The sequence below is a fragment of the Amaranthus tricolor genome, chromosome 2, assembly GCF_026212465.1.
Source record: "Amaranthus tricolor cultivar Red isolate AtriRed21 chromosome 2, ASM2621246v1, whole genome shotgun sequence".
NCBI lineage: Eukaryota > Viridiplantae > Streptophyta > Magnoliopsida > Caryophyllales > Amaranthaceae > Amaranthus > Amaranthus tricolor.
In genome coordinates, this window is record NC_080048.1 from 13,066,141 (window position 1) to 13,078,145 (window position 12,005).

Consider the following 12,005-nt stretch of genomic DNA (forward strand, 5'->3'; position numbering starts at 1 on the left):
TATATCGAAACTAATCAGACACTACAAAAAGATACTAATCAACCAGATGTTTTAGTGCATCAATTGAATATGTACTCACAAATCTAGTGCATAGTTTAAGAACTGTATTAGTTTTATTTAAGTTGAAAAGTTCTTTTTTGATTTGGGTTTTGTTGGAATTTATGTCCTTTTTTGTCTAAGTAAGGTCATAGTAAAGTTGACACTATTAGGGTATAATTGCCAATTTTTTTGGGCAATTCTGATTTGGCTTTGAGTGCTTTTTGTAAGCTGGCTCAAGCACTTATCTTTTGGATCCGTTTTATTGATATATTTGGATTAAGGGACGTTCAATGCTTTGTGGCAAAATGCAGTCTGATCAAAGGAGAAAGGTATGTGAATAAAATTGCTGCCTCCTTACGATAAATTAATTCCTTCGGCTTCTTTGCCATCCTGATATTGTAGCGAGCACATTTTGTTGCCTTCAAGAAGAGAATTTAAAGTATTTATGTTGTTTTTGAGCTGATGGAGTCTGATATGCATCAAGTTATCAAAGCCAATGATGATTTGACTCCAGAGCATTATCAATTCTTTCGGTATCAGCTCGTTCAAGGCTTAAAATACATCCATATTAGTATGTATCAGTCATTTCTTTATGCTGAGTGTGGCTAATTCTAGAAAGTTAAGAACTTGGAGAGGAAACTAATTCTTTATTCTCATAATTCTAGAAAGTTAAAAAACATCCATATTAGTATGTATCAGTCATTTCTTTATATTTGGATTAATGTAAGGGTTGGCTAAGGAAAGTTACTTCAGCATGAAAGAAAATAGCAAAATGCTTTTCAGCGTCAAAAGACATCAGCCAGCTGATACCTGATAATTTTACTAACATTTACATATGTAAAGGTTGGCTAAGGAAAGTTACTTCAGCATGAAAGAAAGCAGTAAGATGCTTTTCAACGTCAAAAGTCATCAGCCAGTTGATACCTGATAATTTTACTAACATTTACATATGTGGATCATCCTGAAAAAATCCTTACATACAACCAAATTTAATGAAGTATATAAATTATGGACAACAGCTACATGATTCTTGATAAAGTTACTAACATTTACAAATATGGATCATCCTAAAAAGTCTTTACATACTAATTAAATGAAGAATATAAATTATGGGACAACAAACTTGATATTTATTTGAAGGTGGGGTACTACAAGGACAAAGGAAGCTGAAACTCAACAGATAGCTTAAAAGAAGACTGTAAATCCTTTACAAATCAATAGTCATTACGAATATGATTTATATTTGTTTATAAGCATTCAAATCATTTTGCTTATGTAAGCAAATCGCAAATTCGAAAAAACTAATTAGTTGGCGAATCATGTTAGACTGATTATTGGCTACTCATTTGGTTACATTATGTATACGTTTTTAAAAAAAAGATGCAAATCAATCGGGAGTTAATTAAAGACATTGGGGCAATGTAATATTGTACTTCATGTTACTCGATTGTCTTATAGATCATACTTCATTTCATTTGCTGTTAAGATCTAAAGCTTTAAAATATGATGTCATAGTGGTTTCTGATTGGTGTTTTTCTTCTTCCCAGAAGTCTTACCTGGTTGATTTCCTGAGCAAATCTTTCGTAGTTGGGAACTAAACTTGCTTATGTCACAGACTCAACAGTGCATAATTGTGATTACATGTTATAGAAGTGTCACGGAGCGAAGTCTGAAGATAGAGCTCACCGTCACATGGCGTATAGATTTGATTTGTGTTAACCTTCTGGATGATGTATCGTCTCGTTTGTACACTTGGATATATACATTATTCTGTTGTTTCTGTATGTAATCCAATTTGATTACTTTTTTATATTGGGGTGAGATGTTTACAATCACCTACAATAAGACTAATTATTTGATGTCTATTAGAGATGTGTTCTTGTGTGATTTGTATTTACATTATTGTTTAGATTTCCCTCTTTTCCTGAACATAATGTTTACGGTAACTCATCTTTTCTGCACTACTTTCAGATGTCAATAATAATAGATTAATAGTCCAGCAAACTTACTGCTTCTATAGTGCAGCATGGGATTTTACTTTCCTTCAAACTATTTTCCTTTGAAAGAGATGTTAATCCTTCCAAGTTTCAACTGTTCCCCTACTCCCAAATCCCAACCAATAGTTACCCCAAATTCAAAAATTTGGGTCCTTCACCGTCAACTCTCAGCCACATCCACACAACCTAACCTTCACTATATTCCCTTCACTTCCTATTTCCCTCATATCACAAATCCAAAACTAACCACTTAAATCGACGATCTGCACACTTGATATTACAAATTTCATCCCTATCTGTAAATGACTTCAGATCTTCATCAAATCCTGTATACACTATACTTTTACGAATTGTGACCTCATAAATGCTATAGGCTAGCCCAATCTTTCATCATAAAGTAATCTATTTCTCAACTCAAATTAACCTAATTTGAATGCAAACAACAGAAAATATAACCATAATAACTCCTATAACGCTAAACGCAGCTCATTTAACAATTAGCAATCAATCAAACTGAACAATTTTCATTGATGGAACCTAAAACCCAAAATCAAGTATTTTCAACTAATCATTTTATAAAACAAATTTGTATATCTAGTGATTGATATCATTTATACAAAAACATTAAACGAAATCATAGTCAGAAATACACAAAATGCAACATCTCAGTAAATACACCTCAAAAACCCAAATCAAAAAGTTGTACAAGTAAAAGAGATGACATAATACCAATCAGAATCATTTAAAGGTTGATTAAAACTGCCATCAAGGTGATTGAAAATCCATAATTTTTCATCCCAAAACCAAATTAATAAAAAGCTTAACCCTAATATTTCATCCCTAAAAACCAAAACTAAAAGGAAAATTTTAAATTGGAACAACAGCAGAAGAGAAAATTTTAGAAAGGAACTAAATTTGAAAACCCTAAAAGAGAAATTGGTACCTGGAAAAAAAAGATTGTTGATTCGAATCCTTCATCAATAATCCACTGAAGTTTGAAAGATGTTGGAGTTTTGAAAGCTGTTGGTGAAGCAACACTGCAGTTTGTAAGACTAGAGGTTAGAGATGTTCATCCATAAAGATGGAGAAAAGACAAGAGGCAGAAAGGGAAAGAGGGAAGTGAAAGAAGGAAGCGTGAAATGAGGCAGAAAAGAAAGAGCAAATGATGTGGCAAATGTATTGTTCATCATGAACAGTATTAAGCCTTTGCAAACATTTTATATACAGAGGATTTGAGGTGCATTCATCTTTGTTCATCCAATCATTCCATGTTCTACAAACCTCGAACAACGACCATAACTTTTGAATTTTACTATTTAAAAGTTGAAAAGTTGGCAACCCTCCACACAATCTGAACATCTTCTACAATCTCCCATAACTTTGATAACGTTATTGAAATTGAATTGGAATTTAATTTTGGTAATTACCCAAATTAATTCAATTTTTTATTGATTTTCCTATAATAATTTTAATTTTTAATTAATTATAAATAATCCTAATTATAAGAGGTGTTTGCTTAAAATAAATCAAGGTAAACTTTTTTCTATATAAAAACTCATTTTGCATGAAAAATTAAAAGTAAATACAAAATTAAATTATAAAAAATTAAAAAATTTTTAAAAATTAAAAAGGAATCAAATGACTTTATTTTTGAGTTTATTTTTCATTTTAACTTTTAATTTCTAATATTTTTAATTTTTTATTTTTTTTGTGGTAATTAACAAACAAAAAATGGTCACCATTTGGGCAACAATATTCTTGGGTAAGTGATCTAAATTCGTATCATTCATGTTTTAATTAAAAGTTAGAATTATCATTGGAAAATCAATAAAAGGTTGAATTCTAAGTAATCTTTCCTTTAATTTAATGTATAGCTTGAATATGAAAATGAGTTAATTTGACAATAATTTAGTTTCATATAAATTTTTCAAAAAAAGGGCGTGAACAACCTACAGAAACTCTTTCTAAAACTCCAAAAATTTAGATCAGGAATCAAATTCCACAACAACTTACGCTCAAACTCCCACGCTAAGTCAAGATCATTGGAGAGACTAAATGAAAGTGATATTTTTTCTCTTGAACATGATCTAATGATGCTAGTTTATGACTTTCGTGTAGATAACATAGAAATAGTAATGTGTGAATACATTCGAAGAGGTTCATGTCAACCTAAAGATCATACCTTTTTAGGTTCATGTCATCCAAGTTAATTATGCATTTGCTTTTTAAGTTAAGGTTTATAAATTTGTTAATGTGAATTTACAGCAAATTAAATATATTTTATAATACATATTCAATTAAGCTTTACAATTCCATATTTCAAATTTTGGGTCTGTTACTAGTTGCAATACAAACTTTTGTGAGGGAATTATATGTTGTTATCTCCTTGTATTCTAAGGAAGGTATACATAAGAATCCCATAGCGTTGAGAAACCCTAGGAGGTTAAGGGAATTACATGCCCTCTTTGGGTTAGAAATATGGATGTAGCACAAACCCTGCTCACACCTGGCGCAAAATTTTCCACTTAAATTTGAGGGGTAGTTGAGATTTGAGCTCGTGACCTATTTGTCATTTTGGCTACTGATATCATGTCAAGGAACCAACTTAACCAAAAGGTTAAGCTGATGGTTGAGGCCTCAAAATATGTTATATACTCTAACAATCATAAGTGATCACACTAAAACTAAAATTGATAACATTATGATATGATCCCTTTAAAATTATAAGTGATCACTTTAAGATTATAAGTAATTATTTTAAGACTGTAAGCGTAAATTAGGCCAACATAATAGATATGATCTCACCGTGAGACTGTCTCATTTGAGAATTTATGTACGAGGAATACCTAATGTTTTCAGTGGATGACCTTAGACCATAATTCCATCAAAGCCCAATTGTTTATTCATGCAAAGTAGGATTGTGCTTGGTCTAATTTTGAATGACCTCTTTACATAAGCTAAATCTAGTCAGAACAATTTTTCCCTCTATCTTTAACTAACAATTGGAGGGCCAAGAGGTTTGGCAACGTAGTAACTAGTATTCTGCTATTTCATGTGACTTCTTATTATAAAGATCAGACCTATCAAGATGGTCTTTATTACTTCAAATGTTATTTTTCTAGGTTAGACGTGGATGAGTCAATTACACCTATAATTACATATGTTTGTGTTTTATCAGACCTTCCTTGCAAAACTTAAAAGTATGATGGTAATTTCTAGTTTTTACTCATACCCCTCGTACTTGTTTCTAAACTTTCTTTGACTGTCTATTACCCAACTTATTCTATTCATTACAATGAAAATGGGTGTTTAACATAATATAATTTGTTTTTATCCTTGTACCTAACACTTCATTATGACGTAAAAATCCTTATGATGGTTCAATTATCTAAACTAACCCTAGTTGAGTCACATTAGCTTTTTCAATTATCTATACTAGTTTGAGAACCTCACAAGAGGCAATGGAGGATTAGCTCACAGATGATGCTAGAAAAAGGATATCTTTTGAGAGAGATGTAACCTACTCAAAATAGAATATTTACTCTAATTCCCAATCTCAAGAACCCTTTAAACCGTCGGGCCCTTATCGTTCTTGGTATTCACCAATGGATAGTGGTGCTCCAATTCTTTCCACTTAGACCAAGTGGAATTGGGGAGAGGGTGATTAAGGAGAATGAAATGGGATGTGAATTTCTAGGGTGGTGTAAGTTGTGCTTGATAGGTGTTTGGGAGACTAGCTTGTTTTTTCGTTTGTCCCCTCTTTCTTCTTTTTATTGCCACGAGGTCACCAGAATGCTTGGCTTTGGGTAGGGTACAAATCACTTGTTTGTCTTGCCTTGTACATATGTTCTACTTACTTACTGTAGTTTTTTTTCATAATGTAGATTATTGCTTTTCTAGTGCAATTTTATTGCTTTATAGTACGGTTTTCATGCAATGTATGCTTGTTTGGCTGGTTTACCCTATAGTATTGCATTGCATATATATTACTAACTTAAAACTTTTCGATAACTTGTGAAGATCATGTATATAGAATGCTTGATGTGAATAATTTGATGATGTAGGCACCGCAATAAAAGAAACAAAAATAGAGGAAAAGTAAGAACGGTGCAAAAAAAAAAGAAAAAACAATTTAAATACATTAGTAGTGAAGTGTTAAGCCAAGCTGGGTGTCACTAAGGTTTGATTCATTGTTTGTATTGGAATTGTGGCTAGAATTTAGAGCTTGCTTTAGATATTTAGCCTTTGTCCTCATATTGAAAACTATCCCTCCACTTTAATCTTGATCAAAGAGCCCTCTATTGTGACCATTTGGCTAATATCATCTATAACTTGTTATCGATTGAGTACTTTGGGGTTTGACTTTAAAGGCAAAAATTCTAGAGCAACTCATTGTTAGAGACTATCAATTTATTCATATATGGATAAATTGTAGATCCCTTGAACACATGAGAGGATTGAAACACATTTGTTTGAATTTTCTTACAAGCTACTTTATCTCTAGTTTCATTGTGTTTGGTTTGGGAACTTTAAGCTAATGATTGTTTATTTTATCTTAGCAATGTCAAAAAAAGAGATAAACATCTCCTTTGGGGTTTTAATCACATGCTTATAGAATGTTGAGCCATTATTGAGTCATCACAAAATATTCATTATATCATATTATTACTTGCATATATTTTGTTGTAAGTAGCAATATCATCATTGTACATACGCAATTTAATTTAAAGTTTGAGTATTTTGCTAAGGTAATGTAAGAAGTTTGCTTTACAAGAATTTGATGAAATGTCTTCATTATACATATGCCTTTCAAGTTTATCCCCTAGTTTTATAGTTTTAGGATGTCCTTTTTGTCACATTTGTTCCCGTAAATCTCACAAAATTAGAATAGTGTATTATTGTTTATAATCAAGGTTTTTGAAAGACTTCGACACCACTTTACCACAACGGACCAAATGCCTCAAAGGAGGCAGGAATAAGGGGACAAAACCGTCACCCAAAAAGGAAAGTAAAGTAAATGGAAGACACATAAAAGATTAGGGTCTAGAGTCCAGACTATGTCTCCCGACCCCTCAAACGACCACATTATGTTGGATTGTTAAAAGAATGAGGTTCAGTAATGTTTTGTTAAATCGCTGAGCGCTCAGGCGAATGAGAGAAGAAAAGTAAAGTGCCAGACCAATTAGCCTAGAGCCAACCAAATAGAGTAACCTTGATTTAATCGCAATTTGAATTTACGTTATTTTCTCCACTTTCCACTTCCATACTTGTTTTTCCTTTCGTGTATTTCTCTCATTTAAGAGCAATGTCACCCCAACAATGACACTATCTCCCTATGTGTTTACTTGGATTGATATATGAGATATGGGGAGATTGTGCGGGGTTGCAGTGATTAGGCTTGGTTAGTTGAGAGCTTAAATTTTCTTTTTTTGTTATGGTATAATAAAACATGGTGAACCATGAGAAGGATATAAATCCATCCTTACATCATTCTCTACACAATTCTTCATTACTAGCTATAGTTATGTTTTCTAATAGAGTGGAAAACACTAGTTTTTCCGTTAAACACTTATAGTATTTCATCATTCTCAAGCAAGAACATTAGTTGAGTTTTTGGGTTCTCTTGGTATATTCTTATAACCGAAGTGGATTCGACATTTTATTTGGATCTTCAATTCAAAGTCTTCATTTTTCACTGCTCTATTAATGTTACTTGCATTTTCACTATTAGTGTTCTTCCTCACCTCAAGGGTGGTTGTAAGTTACTTAATTCATTGTTCCAGTTATGGATGATATTAAGTCGGATCTAGATGGGTCTAGATGGACCCGGATCTAGATTCATTTTCATAAGAAATACCCAAATTCGAACCCAAATCTATGGATCTAAATTTTCCAGGCCCAGATCAAGATCCACGAATCTTGAGGATCTAGGATCGAATCCTGGTCCAAAATGTATAAAAATTACAAACTTTCAACAAATCTATTAACAACCCAAGTAAAATCAATAAATTCCCAAAAAAGCCTAGTAAAAAACAAAAAGATTTAAGCATTCATGCAAAACACATTTAGCAAACATAATGAGTGGAGTTTTCAAAAAAAAAAAAAATCAAATTAAAATTTCAACTTTATCAAAAATCCAACAAGCAAAATAGAAAGAATAGAACTTTTAAACAAAACACAAATTAAAATTTCAACCTTATATATATATATAATCCATTTATCAAAATAGAAAGACCAAAATTCCTAACTTAAAATTTGTTTAACTAAAAAAGATATATAGAAAGAATTAAATTACAAGAATTCTGTCATCAGACATAATGGGTTGCTTTTGTGCTGTGGTGGCACAATAATTAACTAAAAGACGGAATGCGATAATGTTGAGGAGTGTGATAACTGATTATAGTGTGTTCGGCTGTAAAGATTAGGGGAAAAGTGCAAGGTGAGCCGTTGTGGTATAGAGAATTAGATAATTCTTTGTGGAGTTGGGGATTTTGAAATCAATATTATGAAATTTCACGCGAGGATCTAGATTATAGGGAATGCTTTGGGCTTTGGAGAATTTAGTAAAAAATTTGATAAAAAATGGAACCTAAGGATCCACAAGTTCAGGTCTGGGTATTTTTTGAAATTTGGATCCAGATTTTTGAAATCTAAATGGATCTAGACCCGACTCAAAGTCGATGGACCCAAAATTTTGGATCCAAACCTGCCATAAAGGATCTGGATCTACAGGTCTAGGTCGGGTTCAAGATTTATTGCCATATCCAGGTCAAGCTTATGCTTGATTTCTAGTTATATTCTTGACGTATTTCATATTTAAACTTGTTTGTTGGTTGATGTTAAAAATACATTCTAAGCATAGTTCAAGTTTTATGTCGTAACTTTGCTTGTTTTCAATCTTTGTTCCTTTAGTTTAGCAAAAATCATGCTCTCATTATGGTAGCTATTATATGTTTTTTTTTACTTGTCGTGTATATTACATAATGCGTGAGTGTATTGTTCTTTAGTTGGGGGGGGGGGATTTTGGGGGAATTATTGGTCAAATTCTTGATTGGCGTTTATTCATTTAATATCTTGATTTTGTTGCATGAATGAGTTCTAGTGTATGACCAAGGTTCACTCCTAGCTTTAAAAAGTAAAGTTCAATGAAAAGAGGTGCTTGTGCCCTTAGAAAGGAACGTCTGAACTTGGTCTTACTCATGACGTATGAGTAATCTCATCTTACAACATAAAACACTTTTAATTCACCTCTTGCTCTAGTGGTAAAGTAGCCTAGAAGCTGAAAACCACTAGGAAATTTTAAATACCCTTAAAGGTGCATAAAAAGAGTTTGAGAGTATGTTCAAGTATGATGATCTAGTCTTAGAGATGGTTGATGGAAAGTTAAATTGTTCAAAATAAGTGGTTTGGAAAGAGGTAAGGGCTTACAAAAAGTATTATAACTCTTTTTCATCATTGTAGTATATACTTTGTTTTCCATATATTCTAGTCATAGAATATTGATTAAGTCTTTGAGGTGTATAAATATTGCACATATTTCAGTAAATGATATCAAAAAGCCTATGATTCACAAAAATGGACGTTCTTTAGAAGTATGCTTATTCATTAGGCTTTCTAGCCCTATTTTTTGAGTAGTTAATGGAGCATGTCTCCTTAGTGTGTTATTAAGTTCTTATCAAGGTTACTCTTTCTACACATTTCCATGGTATAGAACTTCTCAGTCAAGGTGATCTTTTTATTTATTTGACTTGGGATTGAATAAATTATGAAATAGACTACAATAGTGGCCAATAAAAATTTTAAATTTAATCTTAGGTATCATAAGTTTAACTTAACTCATCTAATGTTTGTTGATGACTTATGTTTCTCAATATGTGATCTTAAATCAATCGAATAACTAAAGCATCACCTTAATTCCTTAATAACAACATATGTCTTTGTGGGAATGAAGATAAGGTGACATCTAAGCTTCAATTGTATGCCTAGTTGGCCCACCTTGACATGCCTTAAGCTTAATTACCTTCTAAATATGTTAAGGCTTCCCTATGCTCTAGGAAATTGAATTATATGCAATCTAAGAATTTACTTGAGATGATTACTTAGAAGATTTTCAACTAGACTACTAAATGCTTATCCTATGCAGGAACATTACAAATGATCAATATAGTCATCTCAAAGATGAAAATGATTCGGGCATAATGTTCTTAATATAATCATAAAAAACTGATTCATTATATTGAGAGTGCATGTAGAACATATATATGGATTGGCCAAGTAATCACAAGTAAACATCTATGGTACATTACACGTAACAAAGACATATGGTACATAAGATGAATATATGCTTATTATATTAAAAATAGAGATATTGTTCGTGAAAGTTCTATCTACTGCTTTATGGATGTTCATGAAAATTCTAAGCCATAGGGACCTATTAAAAAAATGTTGAGGTGGTCTAATCTTGTTGTACAACCATGTCATTAGGGTAGTTCAAAATGTCTCGTAGAGGAGTCTTACATGTAATAATGATTAAACTTTAAATAGCATATTCATTTTATGGCTTGTAGTCATGGGGAAGTTAGCAACAAAGGTTATATTGTCTCAATAAGGTATAAATGTTTATAGTGTGTGTGTGTGTTTTATGTGGTAAGTTGGTTAAATCTCATGCTTATCTTTTTTAAGAATATGACTACATCAGAGAAATCAAGCATACTATTCTTATCCAAAAACATAGACGCTCTTGTAGGCTCATGGTAGAAAGGATTACCCTTTTATCTTTGTTGGTTAGAAGAAATAATAAAGGTACTAAAGCATGTCTGTGGAACTGGACTTAAATAATATATGAAGTACGGTAGAAAAGATGTTTAAAGGTCCATTCACAAGTCTCTAATGCAGCTTCTCAAGCATCAAGGTTTGTAACCTTTAGAACTATAATTGCAACAAAATATTGGCTTTTTTAAAAAAAAAAATAAATGTTTGATTGTTATAGCTTATTATATGATTTTATATCTTTCTTAATTTTAATAACTAGCTCGCTTAAAAAACCCTTCATAGAAGGTTAGGTAAATTTAATGTTGATGCTAACATAGAAAGGTATCATAGTATTAATAAAACCAAAAAATTATTTGTCTTCGTTTTGGTTGATTAACTTTGGTCATATTCGTATAGTTGATTTTAGTGATTAATAAAATAAAAAATTTAATTAAAAAAAGAAAATAGTTCATTTGTACAACACCTTGCATTCTTGTTACTCATCCTTAGCTTATTATGTGGTGGGTTTATCGCATAAGGAAGCTCAAGCTAACTAGAGCAATCATATAGCCAAATTGCATCCTTAAGAGTGTTAATATTTAAAGGTTAGCAAAATATTTCTGATTAATGACTCTCTTTTTTATTGAATACTTTGTTCATTGACTATTAGATGAAGGAGGTTGTGAATATCGTTTAGATAGCAACTTGTATTCTCCTTTATTTTTTAGGATTATATTTTAGTACTCTGTTCCTATTTCTTTACTCAATGAGTTTTTGAACATTCTCTCATTCCATTAATGATTGAAATTTACTTTATCAGGATCTTTCAACTTAAATGTTCTATTTCGTAACTCCTTAATAATTATGTAATGATTCTCCTTTTTTTAGATAGCTTGACATATTCTACTTCCTATACGGCAAGAAATTTATTAGCACTAGATCTTCAACCATAAGAGATCAGCTTCTTACCTTTTAACTATAGAATCTAGCAATCCTAATTTGATATTTAACCAATTTCTGATCCACGTGTTCATTTACTTCCTCAATAAGATTCAGATCTATGTTTCTCAACTCTTCATTTTTTTACATTTTGCAAACTTATTATTTGTGGTGTAATTTCAACAGGTAGTAGTGCTTCAGTTAAATATACTAATTAGAATAGGTTAAAAATATTGACTCCTTTGGATTTGTTCACAAACACCACATAGTGTAATATAT

General features: G+C 31.5%; 1 long non-coding RNA gene across 1 annotated transcript; it reads right to left on the reverse strand.

The window, feature by feature from the left end:
• Positions 1 to 995: 995 nt before the first annotated feature.
• Positions 996 to 3,394, reverse strand: LOC130806591 (uncharacterized). Its single transcript, XR_009040332.1, has 2 exons — positions 2,980 to 3,394; positions 996 to 1,818 (listed from the first exon to the last, which is right to left on the reverse strand). It is a non-coding gene; the product is annotated as an uncharacterized LOC130806591 (long non-coding RNA).
• Between the last annotated feature and the right edge of the window lie 8,611 nt (positions 3,395 to 12,005).